The sequence below is a fragment of the Pseudophryne corroboree genome, chromosome 5 (assembly GCF_028390025.1).
Source record: "Pseudophryne corroboree isolate aPseCor3 chromosome 5, aPseCor3.hap2, whole genome shotgun sequence".
Lineage (NCBI taxonomy): Eukaryota > Metazoa > Chordata > Amphibia > Anura > Myobatrachidae > Pseudophryne > Pseudophryne corroboree.
The window spans coordinates 598,457,633-598,470,815 of NC_086448.1; positions in this window are offsets into that span (position 1 = coordinate 598,457,633).

Consider the following 13,183-nt stretch of genomic DNA (forward strand, 5'->3'; position numbering starts at 1 on the left):
AATGGGGGGGGGGGATTTGCTTTGTTCTTTTTGATTTGTGCTTTTCATTTGTTATTAATTAGTGCACTTATGTAAATTAGTATTACAAGTATGCATATAAGTTTCCAAATGAACAGAATGTCCTTTTACCTGTACAAGAGGATTTGTTGCCTCTCAAAACACGCAGCACAGATGATTTATTTACCTTGTTATCCTAGAACATTTGTAACAAAGCAGAAGTGTTCTAATTCTTATCTGTCCAATAAATGTGTAAGGACAGTACAATGTACAGTATTTGTTATATTTTTTCAATAAGCTGAAAAAGCTCTTGAAGTACTGTAGTGAGAGCATTGACAGCATGCACCTGGCAGATTATGTTACTTAATGCATTGATTACAGCGGCAAGGATACAATAAATTTTAGTTAAAAAGATATACAGTATATATCTTGTTATCCTGATTTCATCCCTCTACTCATAGGGGGAATATTTCATGGTGGTATCAGTACCATCTTTTAGACAGTACAAATGGGAAATTACCATCCCAAATTAAATGGGAGAAGGATCTATCTAGACTAGGACTATTACTGAGGAGTAATGGAATATTATTTTTCAATCATCCTTCAAAATTTTTAAGTGTATTAATCATTCTGAAATGGTTTATAAATTGATGAAGAAGGCTTACTTCACTTTGGAGTGGCGGCAAAAGATTTGGCACTCTGTTTCCCAATACTGTTGGAGGAATTGTGGCTTCATGGGAGATATTTACCATGTTTTTTGGCCGTGTCTGGACTGAGGTATTCTTTATGATTAGTAGCTTGCTGGAAGTAGATGTCCCTGCAGAATCCCTAACTGCACTTTTGCCATGGGAAGTTGTCTAGTTGTGAAAGGTGTCTTATGGGCCACTTTCTGATAGCTGCTACAAGCTTCTACAGAATATCCCAGTTACGGACGTCTGCATTGATACCTAGTATTGCAGTTATTGAAAATAAAATTCATAAACATTTCCTTTTTGAGACGGCGGAATGTAAATACTCCTCCTCGACATTGTCTAGCTATATGAAATAGTTCAGATAAGGAGAGTACATGGACATTCTATCATATACAGTACGCCTGTAGATTTAGCTGTATTGGGTTCTCCTCACTTTGACTCTTTTTGTGTTAGCCCAGCACTTCGTATGAATAGTTTTTTTGGGCTATGGCTCATTTATGTGTGATATTCCTATCTTTCCCTGTGTCCCCTCCTTTTATTTGTTTTCTGTATCCCTGCCTATCCTTATTAAACTTCAATAAAAACTAACACAAAAATGTGCATACTGAAGGAGCATGGTCTTGCTGAAATGGGTATGATCTTGATCAAATGAGCATGCAGGAAAATACTACCTAGGCCATATTATGACCCAAACAGTAATGCCACTAGCATTATATTATGCTTCACACTGTAATACCCCTTGCACTAAAGTATGCCCCCACACAGTAATGCCCATTGCACCATTCCTCACATGCACTGTACCTGGTCCTGCTTGTTGTCATGGGTTGTTTAATGCTGCTCCCTCCGCTGCCACTGCAGCCACATTCCTGGCACTGCTGTGCCATTGCCTGCCTCCTCCCTCTGGGTTCTGTCTAAATGTCCATCCCAAAATGGGAGGGGCTTTTTCACAGTATCCTATGCAGCCGGCCAGACTGCATAGAATACTGCACACAGTAGCCGCGTGCCAGCGCCGCGTGCATTTGCACAGCTGTCCGGGCCCTATAAATGGCACTGCTGATTACACACAATTGGAGAAATAAGAATAATAGGAGTGATCCTTGCAAATCCCTTTGAATAATGCATTGTTCATGCTACACAGTGCACAAGGTGAGGCAGCCATGTTGGGCGCACTACATTGATTGCAATGTGCAAATAAGTAATACATGGAAATAAAACAATCCAGGAAAAAATGAGGAGTGAGCTAACAGGATACCCGACGCATAGATAATTCAATGGGTGGCCAAAGAGAGAGAGAAGGACTCCTTGGTAGGAGAACTAGTGTTTAGTTATCATATTAATTAGTTAAAACTTCACTTGTAATAATTCCTTTTAAATACAAAACATTAGACACATATACATAAATTATTATTATTATTATCATTATTATTATTATTATCCTTTATTTATATGGCACCACAAGAGAACCACAGCACCTAATTACAGAGTACATAAACAAAATAATCAGAACAGGAAAATAGTGACTTACAGTTGAAGACAATAATATAGGACAAGTACAGGGTATACAAACATATCTACAGCAACAGACAACACTGACATAAGTTTCAGAATGGCAGAAAACCATGGGATTTGGTGTCATTGAAGATGGTTTAAGTAAGCAGTAGTGGCACTTGCCACAGGCAAGCAGGACTTTTGCCCGGGGCGCCGCTGTCCCAAGAGCACTGCCGCCGTGTCAAGAGCCGCTACTAACTGGGGTGGCAGCGGCAGTGGTTAGGAAAAAGGTCCTCTCTGCAAAGGAAAGCTAGACGCACAGTGAGATAGCATCTAGTTTCTCTTTGCGGAGAGGACTTTCCCCGCTACTGGTGCCTGCTGTGCAGTGCGAATGACGTCATCGCGCACCGCACGACAGTTTAGAACAGCCATAGATGCTAGAGGCCATAATTGACCTCTAGTGTCTGTGTGCCTCTCCCATAGATCCGAGGAGCAGCGCCGGTGGCCGGAGGAGGAGGGCAGCAGTGGATGGAAAACAGGAACTGGGCTGGTGAGTATTCTTTATTATTACTGGTAGGCACAGTAATGGGGCACAACTACTGGGGGCAAAATTAATGGGGGCACAACTACTGGGGGCAAAACTAATAAGGGCACAACTACTGGGGCAAAACTAATGGGGACACAACTACTGAGGGCGCAGTACTGGGGGAAAAACTACTGGGGGCACAGCTGCAGGGGGCACAACAGCTATTGGGGGAACAACTCTACAGGGGGCGAAACTACAGGGAGCAAAACTGTGACCACACCCCTTCCCTATGAAGCCACGCATCTATTTTTGCAGCGCGCCTTAGGCGCGAACTAACCCTATTTCAACTGTCAGGGGGTGGGGGGCGCCAAAGGAAACTTTTGCCCTGGGCGCCACAAGATCTGTAAATAAGCAAAGGATAAGCATATGAGGGTTGAGGACCCTGCTTGTGAGAGCTTACATTATAAAAGGGAGGGTCATACATATAGGGGTGACACAGATGGGGTGGAACAGAGGGTTACGATGAGATTAGGCTGGGATTGGTGAAGAATTGGGTCTTCAAAACCCGTTTGAAGTTTTGTAGAGAGGTGGAGAGCCTGAGGGGAAGAGGTAGGGAATTCCAGCAAAAGGGAACAGCACATGAGGAATCTTGAAGGTAGGAGTGGGAAGAAGTAATCATTAGGCAGAAGAGGCAGCATGCATTAGCAGAGTGATGAGGATGGGTGGTAGTGTAGAGGGAGATAAGGTCAGAGATGTAAATGGGAGAGGAGGGCATGAGGGTTTTGTGAGTGAGAGTGAGAAGTTTGAATTGGATTCTGAAAAGAAAAGGAAGCAAATGAAGGGCTGGTAAGAGAGGGGAAATGGATGTAGGTGGTCATTCCGAGTTGTTCACTCGCTGCTATTTTTAGCAGAATTGCTAATAGGCTAAAATCCGGCAGTTCTGTGCATGGTATACACAGCAGGGCGCACGCGCTAAGCAATTTTACACAAAACTATGCTATTTTACTCACGGGCGAACAAAGCTTTTCAATCGCTCTGCTGATCGTAGTGTGATTGACAGGAAGTGGGTGTTTCTGGGCGGAAACTGGCTGTTTTCAGGGAGTGTGCTAAAAAACACAGGCGTGCCAGGTAAAAACACAGGAGTGGCTGGAGAAACAGAGGAGTGGCTGGCCGGACGCTGGGCGTGTTTGTGACGTCAAACCAGGAACTAAATGGACTGAGGTGATCGCAATCTAGGAGTAGGTCTGGAGCTGCTCAGAAACTGCAAGGAAATAATAGCAGAATTGCTAATCTTTCGTTAGCAATTCTGCTATGCTAAGATACACTCCCAGAGGGCGGCGGCTTTGCGTTTGCATTTCTGCTAAAAGTAGCTAGTGAGCGAACAACTCGGAATGAGGGCCGTAGTGCGTTTGGTGAGGAAAATGAGTCATGCTGCAGCATTGAGGATAGATTGGAGTGGAGAGAGACATTTGTCAGGGATGTCAGTAAGGAGGAGATTACAGTAGTCCATGAAAATGGCAGGTTTGTGAGAGGTGCTGAATGTGTGGTCTGAAGGAGAGGGAGGAGTCAAGGATTACTCCAAGACAGCGCATTCGGGGCTAGCAGATACTAGTGCCATCAAAAATAGATAATTAAGTTGTGGGAGGTGAGGTTGTGTGGGAGGGTGGGAAGATGATCAGCTCAGGCTTAAACATGTTACATTTAAGAAGGCGCTGGGACATCCAAGAAGATATAGCAGAGAGACAGTTGGAGATACGAGTAAGGAGACCAGGGGAGAGGTTAGAGCAGCAAAGAATCTGAGTATCATCAGCATGGAGATGGCATTGAAGATAAAAGAGCTAATGAGTTCACCTAAAGAGGATTTATAGAGAGTGAAAAGGAGAGCACCAAGAACAGAACCTTGTGGGACACCTACAGTTAGTGGAAGTGGGGGGAAGGTGGGAAGAACGAAAGGCAGTAAGGTAATTGTAGAGAGGAGAGAGATGAGTCGGTAGTTGTAGAGGGTGTTTGGCTCAAGGGTAGGTTTTTTAAGAATAATGGAGATGTGTATATGCTTCAAGGCAGAAGGGACAGTGCCTGATGAGAGGGAGAGATTGAGAAGGTGTGCAAGATGGGAACAGGCAGAGAGAGAGAGGTAGTGGAGGAGGCGGGAGGGGACAGGGTCAAGTGGGGAAGTGGTGTGGGGGGGAGGAACAGATGAGGCCCATGACTTCCTCACCAGATATATGGGAGAAAGATGTCAGAGTTTGTGAAAGTGATGGGGAGGGGTGGTAAGGGATAGGAGGTGGCTGGTTGCTGATGGTCAGGTGGGATGTGATGTCCTGACATATGGAGTCAAGCTTGGACATAAAATAAATGGCAAAGTCAAGAGCAGACAGTGAAGTGGGGAGACGAGGTGGGAGTGGGCAGAGGAGGGAGTTGAATGTGGCAAAAAGGCACTGGGGGTTAGAGAACTGGGAGGAGATGAGATTCTGAAAGTATGACTGTTTAGCAATGGAAAAGGCAGCACTGAAGGATGAGAGCATAAGTTTGAAATGGAGGAAGACTTCCTCCATTTCAAACTTATGCTCTCATCCTTCAGTGCTGCCTTAGAGTGTGATTTCTTCCACTGTCGCTCGGCAGTGCATGAGCATTTTTGAAGATATCTGGTGCATTTGGTGTGGCAGGGTTGAGGTTGTAATCTGCAAGGGTTGGTGGAGCGACAGAGTCAAGAGCAGTAAGGGAAGCATTGTATAGGGAAGTGGCTTGTTTAGGTAAGGAGAGAGAGAGAATAGGAGAGATAGGTGATTCAAACAGGGATGTGGTGTCCATAGACTCAATGTTACACTTAGTGATGGTAGCCTTAGGAGGTAGAAATGGAGAAGCAGAGTGAGGTAAGTTAAAAAAGAGCAGGTGGTGGTTAAAAAGGTGAAAAGGGGAATTGGAGGAATCAGAAATATCACGAAGGGGGAGTGAAAACCAGATCCACTGAGCTCCCATTCACATGGGAGGGTGAGGAGGTCCACTGGAAGAGACCAAGTGGAGAGGTGAGGTTCAGGAGTTTAGAGGCAAGGTATTTAGCAAGGATATTGATAGGGATGTTGAAATTACCTAGGATAATGCAAGGAATGTCAGAAGAGAGGATGTGAGGAAGCCAGGAAGCAAAATTGTTGAGGAATTTGGCCGAAATGCCAGGGTGATGGTAAATGACATCAACTCGAAGATTAGCAGGTTGGCAGAGGCATATACAGTAGCATGGACCTCGAATGTAGAGAATTTAAGGGATGGTTCTGGAGTTATGAGTTGGTAGGTGTAGCTAGAATGTAAAAGGACACCAACACCACCACCATGGCGACCCCTGGGTTGAGGGGTATGTGAGAATGTGAGTCCTGCAGCAGACAATGGAGTTGTGTCTGCACACACGCTATTTATTGATACGTAATTGGAACAAAAAGCTCCAAGGATAGCCCCTATTAATTGTAGGTATATACCATTAATGTTGGGGGTGCTACCAACTACAGCTGAGGTGAATAGACAGGGAAAAAAGAAGAAAAGGCTGTATTGCTGATGCACAAGAATAAGAGTGACCTAACTGTCACTACGTTCTCAAAAATTACCTAAAATGTAACTTTTATTGTTGTTAAATTAAAATGGTGTGACAATAACAAACACACGAACTACGAGTATAGACGAAACATAGAGGTTAAAATCAAGACATATACAACATATACCACAAGTGCAATTGGAATAATAAATGTGATTGAAGATTAAAAAATGTGTCCGCGTATTGGTTCTTATGTCCTATTATATGATGTTGCTCACAATCTTACACCAGTCTGATAATAGTTGTCAGCAAATGGTTACTATGTCTTTATATGATCATTTATTGATATATCTGTATAGTATCAGAACTATTTCACTCGTATTTTCATATTGACAGCTGACAGTATCCTTCAGACAGCAAGTATAATATATTATATGAATATCAGCGCTGTCTGTTTATTATTCTGTACACAGAAGAGCCTTGTTAGGAAAGAATATAAATTGCTGTGTATATATCAGTAATTCAGTATTTGAATACGTCCTTCTTAAACCTTCCAAGGGGCGTTCATAGATAGGGCAGATTAAATTCTTCTGCCTAAAAATTGGTGCAAAACTTACACCAAATAGTGTTTGTGTGCTGATTATAATGATAAATAGTGCTAGTAGAATGCAGTATATTAGTATGTCTCAGAGGCTGTATTCAAAACACTTGTGGCTTTGGTGAGACTTTCTGTAATCACATGGGCCAACTGTAGCAAAGATCATAATGTTTTGGGTAATGAGAGTCAATAACTTCCTCATTCCTCAGTGTCACTGTTATAAATATATAGCTATTTGTTCAATTCATTTGGTTATATCAGATGTTGTTATCCCACTAGGGGAGAGCATCTTATTGTGACAATGAATTGTGTCCCCTTTTAATTACGGATGACCAAACGGTTATAAATTATAATTTATGCTTTACTGGCTTTGCTATTGCCTATAAAAATAATAAACATACTGAGTTGTCTGGGCTAGTTATTCTCAAATAGCACAGATTCAGGTTAACACTGATACAATTAGTCTATTTGCAATTGTTCAATTTTGTATCATAAGTGTTTCCTCATGACTAACAGGTGACCTCAATGATTGGATGTGAAACATTGTAACGTCCCCATATGTTTGTTTTAATCCACAACACTGTTTGTCATTGCTTATTCACTAGCATAGGTATATAGCATGAATCTGCTTATATTAAGGCAGTAGGTGTCCTTTTATTGGGTTATATCAGCACATCTGCTAATTGCTTTAGCACTGGTTGCATTATCAATAAGCACCGGAAGGAATACAAATCTCTATCATTTAGTATTCCATCTGCCTGTTATATAATGGTAAGTATACAACACATGTCTACTGAATTCAGGCAGTTGGAATCTTTTCATTAGGTTGTATCAGAACGCATTTAAATCAATCTTGCACTGATTGCATTATCCCTAAGCAATAGAAGGAACACAGGTCTCTGTCATTATATATTCCGTCTATCAGCTTGTACAATACTATAGGTGCTATCAGGTTAGTAGTCTTTCAGCTAAATCAGAACTGGTTATACATTTGAATTAGTATATGAGTGAGGACGAAGCTGTCAGAGTAACGGCGGAACACGCGTGTGGGCAGCGTGTGTCCGCGTTTGTGTTCTATGTCCTCGCTCATATACTAATTCAAATGTATAACCAGTTCTGATTTAGCTGAAAGACTACTGACACTGAGGAATGAGGAAGTTATTGACTCTCATTACCCAAAACATTATGATCTTTGCTACAGTTGCCCCATGTGATTACAGAAAGTCTCACCAAAGCCACAAGTGTTTTGAATACAGCCTCTGAGACATACTAATATACTGCATTCTACTAGCACTATTTATCATTATAATCAGCACACAAACACTATTTGGTGTAAGTAATGCACCAATTTTTAGGCAGAAGAATTTAATCTGCCCTATCTATGAACGCCCCTTGGAAGGTTTAAGAAGGACGTATTCAAATACTGAATTACTGATATCAGTGAGATCCATGCATGATTCTGTCAGAAAAAGTTTACAAATAGTTAATAAAAAAAAGTGTCCCCCTCCAAACTCATAATTAGTCGCGGGTTCTTTCAGCTGGTCCTAGTTGCATAAATACAGAGGAAAAAATGAGTAGAGTTTTCCTGAATATTTACAACTAGCACCGCTCTCTTGGACCAGTCCTGGTATCAAAAATAAGGGGGAAAACAAGCACAGCGCTCCACTAGCCAAGGGTGTAATGCTGCAGCCAAGTTGATAGTCCGATAAGTTTAAAAATATTACACTTACACTTTGACTGCAAACTTAATTGACCTAAACCACAAGGTCAATACAGGTCAATTTTGTGGTTTAGGTCTTTTAATTTGGAGCCAGCCATACAGGCTGATTCCCATCATAGAGCTCAATTATATTTTCATAACATAGAGCTCTATGGTATGCCGAAAGACAATCATCTGTGGAGTTCCTCTGGTGTGCTAAGATGATTGGCTCAGGGGTTTCCCATTGACAGGAGTCACCTGGGTCCCCATCATTTGATGCAGAGGGGCAGCATGTGAAAACACAAGCTGAGCTTCAGTCTGGTCTGGATTGGATAAGCGGTTTTTAATTTTTTTTTGCCCCTGGAATGCCTACATGGAAAAAAGAGGATGGGATCTACACTGGAATAGGTGAGTATTTTTTTTTTTTTTTACAGGTGACGTGTATTACTACATGGAGAAGAGCATGTGAATAGCAACATGGAATGTAGGTAAGTATGTGTGAATAGAAGTGCTAAAGAAGAAAAGAATGGAGGATCCCTGCTACACTGAAGCCCAAAATAAGTTGCCCGGAAATAAGTTCCCTTCTGAAATGTCACCACACGTCTAAAAAAGATACATGTACAAAGAAAGGTTGGAAAAACACAATCCTGGGTGCTGATGAACATACAGTGTGAATATTGTAATATATATGCAGGAGTGGTTCTTGGTGCCTGTGTCCATGGTGCTGCGGCCTGGGGTCACGGCCGCAGTCACCCCACAGGCGCCCGCTGCCTACCTGCTCCCCGGCTGCAGCAGACGCCGTGGGCTGTATGGGTGTCCGCTGCAGCCGGCGCACCTGTCAGACGCTAGAGGTCATTATTGACTTCTAGTGTCTGTGCGGCGCTGCTGTGGGAGAGATGTCATGACGTCTCTCCCATAGAGAGGAGCCGCAGGCGGCCAGACGGAGCAGCAGCGGTCGGGAAACAGGAGTGGGGCAGTGTTAAGTATTGTTTTTTTGTGTGTGTTTGTAAGTGGCTACTAAGGGTCACAGCGACAGGGGGCACAACTACAGGGGGCACAACTACTGGGGAAAATCTACTGGGGGCAAAGCTATAGGTGGCACAACTACTGGGGCAAATCTGCTGGGGGAACAGCTACTCGAAGCAAATCTACTGGGGGCCTGTGTGCACCATTAACATTGCACCTATGATAGGACCGCCTATGGGTATCTTTAACAACCGGTATGAGGAAGAAGAGCATACCCCACTCACTGTAGAAAGGGTAATATGAAGCACATGAAGGTATCTTTGGTTCAGTACATCCCTATAGACGGTCTAGAAGTTTCTGCTGCAGGTACTATCTGATGTCCAACTCCAGTATAGGAGTGTTGTGAACGTGTGAAAAAATAAATAAATTCCGATGTGTAAAACAATGAATTAATTTGAAGCACTGAATATGAGATATGTCATATGACACCATCAGCGTACCGAAACTCACATTCCACATGTAAGATTATGCATATCAAGGTTTCTTTAGTGCAAATATTTCATAAATCATTTGATGCAATAAAGAGAACAGTAGAGGTAGGTATACCATTAAGGTGAAATGGAAAGGCGTACCCCACTCACAATTCTAAAAACTTCTGAAACCCATAAAGGTATCTTTGATCTAGGTCACCAAAGTCAACCGTCTCGATGCCTTAGACTCCGTTTGCAGGTCGCCCAATAATCAACTACAGAATGGAACCGTCGTGTGTATGTGGATGAAAAAATAAAGGCCAATGTATAGAACAATTTACCACAGGTAGAGCACAATAGTGTGATATCATAACAGTATGGGCATACTCTGATCCAGGGGTAGCCAACCCTGGTCCTCGAGAGGGGTGGTCTTCAGTATGCCGGCGGTCGGGCTCCCGGCGACCAGCATACCGGCGCCGGGAGCCCGACCGCCGGCATACCGACCGCCGGCATACCGACCGCCGGCATACTGACACTTATTCACCCTCGTGGGGGTCCACGACCCCCCTGGAGGGAGAATAAAATAGTGTGGCGCGCTTGGCGCTCCACCGTGCCCATAGCGTGGCGAGCGCAGCGAGCCCGCAAGGGGCTCATTTGCGCTCGCCACACTGTCGGTAAACTGGCGGCCGGCCTCCCGGTGCCAGTATGCTGGTCGCCGGGAGGCCGGCCACCGGCAGATCATAGTGAACCCCCTCGAGAGCTACCAACAGTTCATGTTTTCCATGTCTCCTTGCAGAATCACACGTTAAGTGATTAGCTCCACCTGTGGATCTTTTAAAATGTGACAGTAATAACTGCACATGTGCAGCTGCCAGGTAAGCTGGAAAACGTGAACTGTTGGCAGCTCTCGAGGACCAGGGTTGGCTACCACGGCTCTGATCATTTCACCAATAGACTGGTGCTTATGCATAATTTCACGGGCCCAACTTCATAACATCAAAATTCCACAAAGATAATTATGAGCACCCCACTTACTATTATAAGGAGGAAAATGTGCACATAAAGGTATCTTTAACATGTGTTGGGTGGACCCCACTCACTGCGATAGAAGGAATTCCAAGGCACATAAAGGTATCTTATTCACTTTAGTCATCCTTGTGATGAAAAAAATTCAGACGAATTGCACATATGTAAAAGCAGGAAAATATGGTATATACACGTTTATAAAAAAAAATCTCTTTATTCCAAAAGACCCTAGCCAAAAGAGGAGCGTATTAAAACACAATAAAAAATCAATAAAAAGATACAAAGTCCAGACAGCATGAGAAAAAGATCCTCCAAAATTGTTGCAATAAAAGAATCTTACAGGTTACCTTCAAAAGGATACGTTGAAATTTTAATGCGTTTCTGTCTATAATTGACCTTTATGAAGACATCTTGATAAAGGTCCATTATATATGGGATGCGGTCAACATCCGGGCTGACAGGATGTCAGTGGTCATGTGACTGATCCTGGAATCCCAACACATCTCCTGAGTCTGGCATAAGAACACTAACAGCCGACATACCAAAGGTATGTATCGGGGGTTCGCCTTAGGACTAGGGCCAGGTGGTTTAGGGTTAGGCACTAGGGGGGGTTTAGGGTTAGGCACTATTATGGATGGTTAGCCCTAGCCACCACACCCTGAGGGGTAGACCTAGCCACCACCCCTGAAGGATTAGCACCAGCCGCCACCCCCAGAAGGTTAGGGTTAGTGTAGGGGACGAGGAAGGGTAAAAATACTTACCCCCTCCAATGTCAGGATCTTCAATGTAGGGATGTCGCCACTAGTCATGTGACCTCCAGCATCCCAAGCCCCGGGGTGCCATACCGAGCCCATAAATATAGTGGTGAGAGGGCTCGTGTCTTATCACAATTGCCCACATTTCTGTGGGATCAACTCCCTCTAAGAGAGAGAAAAACAAGACCTGCACATTCTGTAGCTGCAGTAGAGATTTGGAACTCCAGATTTTGTGGATTACCCAGATTCAGCAGGAACTCATCACTGGGAACAAGAAGAGTTTAAATCTCCCATTCACCCAGTTCTGTGCGCTGATGCCTGTTAGAGGCCAGTGAGTAAACAGTGGGAACAGTTTGTAGTGCAGGGACTGTGTTTGTTTCCTTGTTGCTATTATGTGTCACTATATGCATGTCTGTATGCACTGTTTTGTTATAGCTCCGGTTGTCAGGTAACGAATATAGCAGGAGGAGAGCGTACAGGTTGCGCGCCATCAGTGATGATGTCATCAAGTTCTGGGCGGAGGCCGTCGGCAGCTCGGTTTCTGGTGATGTCTATTTAGGTAAGCACTTGTACAATTGTTATTTGATTCTGACGAAAGTTTAACATAACTTGAAACGTTATTTCACCAGATGCATCTCGGCTCCGGAATACTCATACTTTAGTCCTGTGAGTGACATCCAGCAAATTGAACTACATAATAGGGGCCCTCGTTCCGAGTTGATCACTCGCTAGCTGCTTTTAGCAGCAGTGCAAACGCTAAGCTGCCGCCCTCTGGGAGTGTATCTTAGCTTAGCAGAAGTGAGAACGAAAGGGTAGCAGAACAGTGCTGTTTTTTTTAAGCAGATTCAGAGTAGCTGCAGACCTATTCCTTCCTTGCGGTCACTTCAGTCTGTTTAGTTCCTGCTTTGACGTCACAAACACACCCTGCGTTCGACCAGCCACTCCCCCGTTTCCCCAGGCATGCCTGCGTTTTACCTGACATGCCTGCGTTTTTTTACCACACTCCCGGAAAACAGTCAGTTACCACCCAGAAACACCCACTTCCTGTCAATCACTCACCGATCAACAGAGCGACGGAAAAGAGTCGCTAGACCTTGTGTAAAACTGCATTGTTTTTTGTGAAAGTACGTCACGCGTGCACACTGCGGCCCGTACGCATGCGCAGTTTTGCCGTTTTTTTACCTGATCGCTGCGCTGCGAAAATTGGCAGCGAGCGATCAACTCGGAATGACTCCCAGGACCACAAGGGAAAGCCTGGTCTCAAGCTATTACAATGTGAGGCTAGGTGAATCTTACGTTTAGGAACTTTGACCCAGAGAGGTCTTAATGAATATTCTGGATTTAATGTGCTTTCCCTGTAATGATTCTTTATGCTTACCTGTTTTGTATTTTGTTATTTAATGTCTGATTATGATATTAGCATAAGATGAGTCTTATTGTATA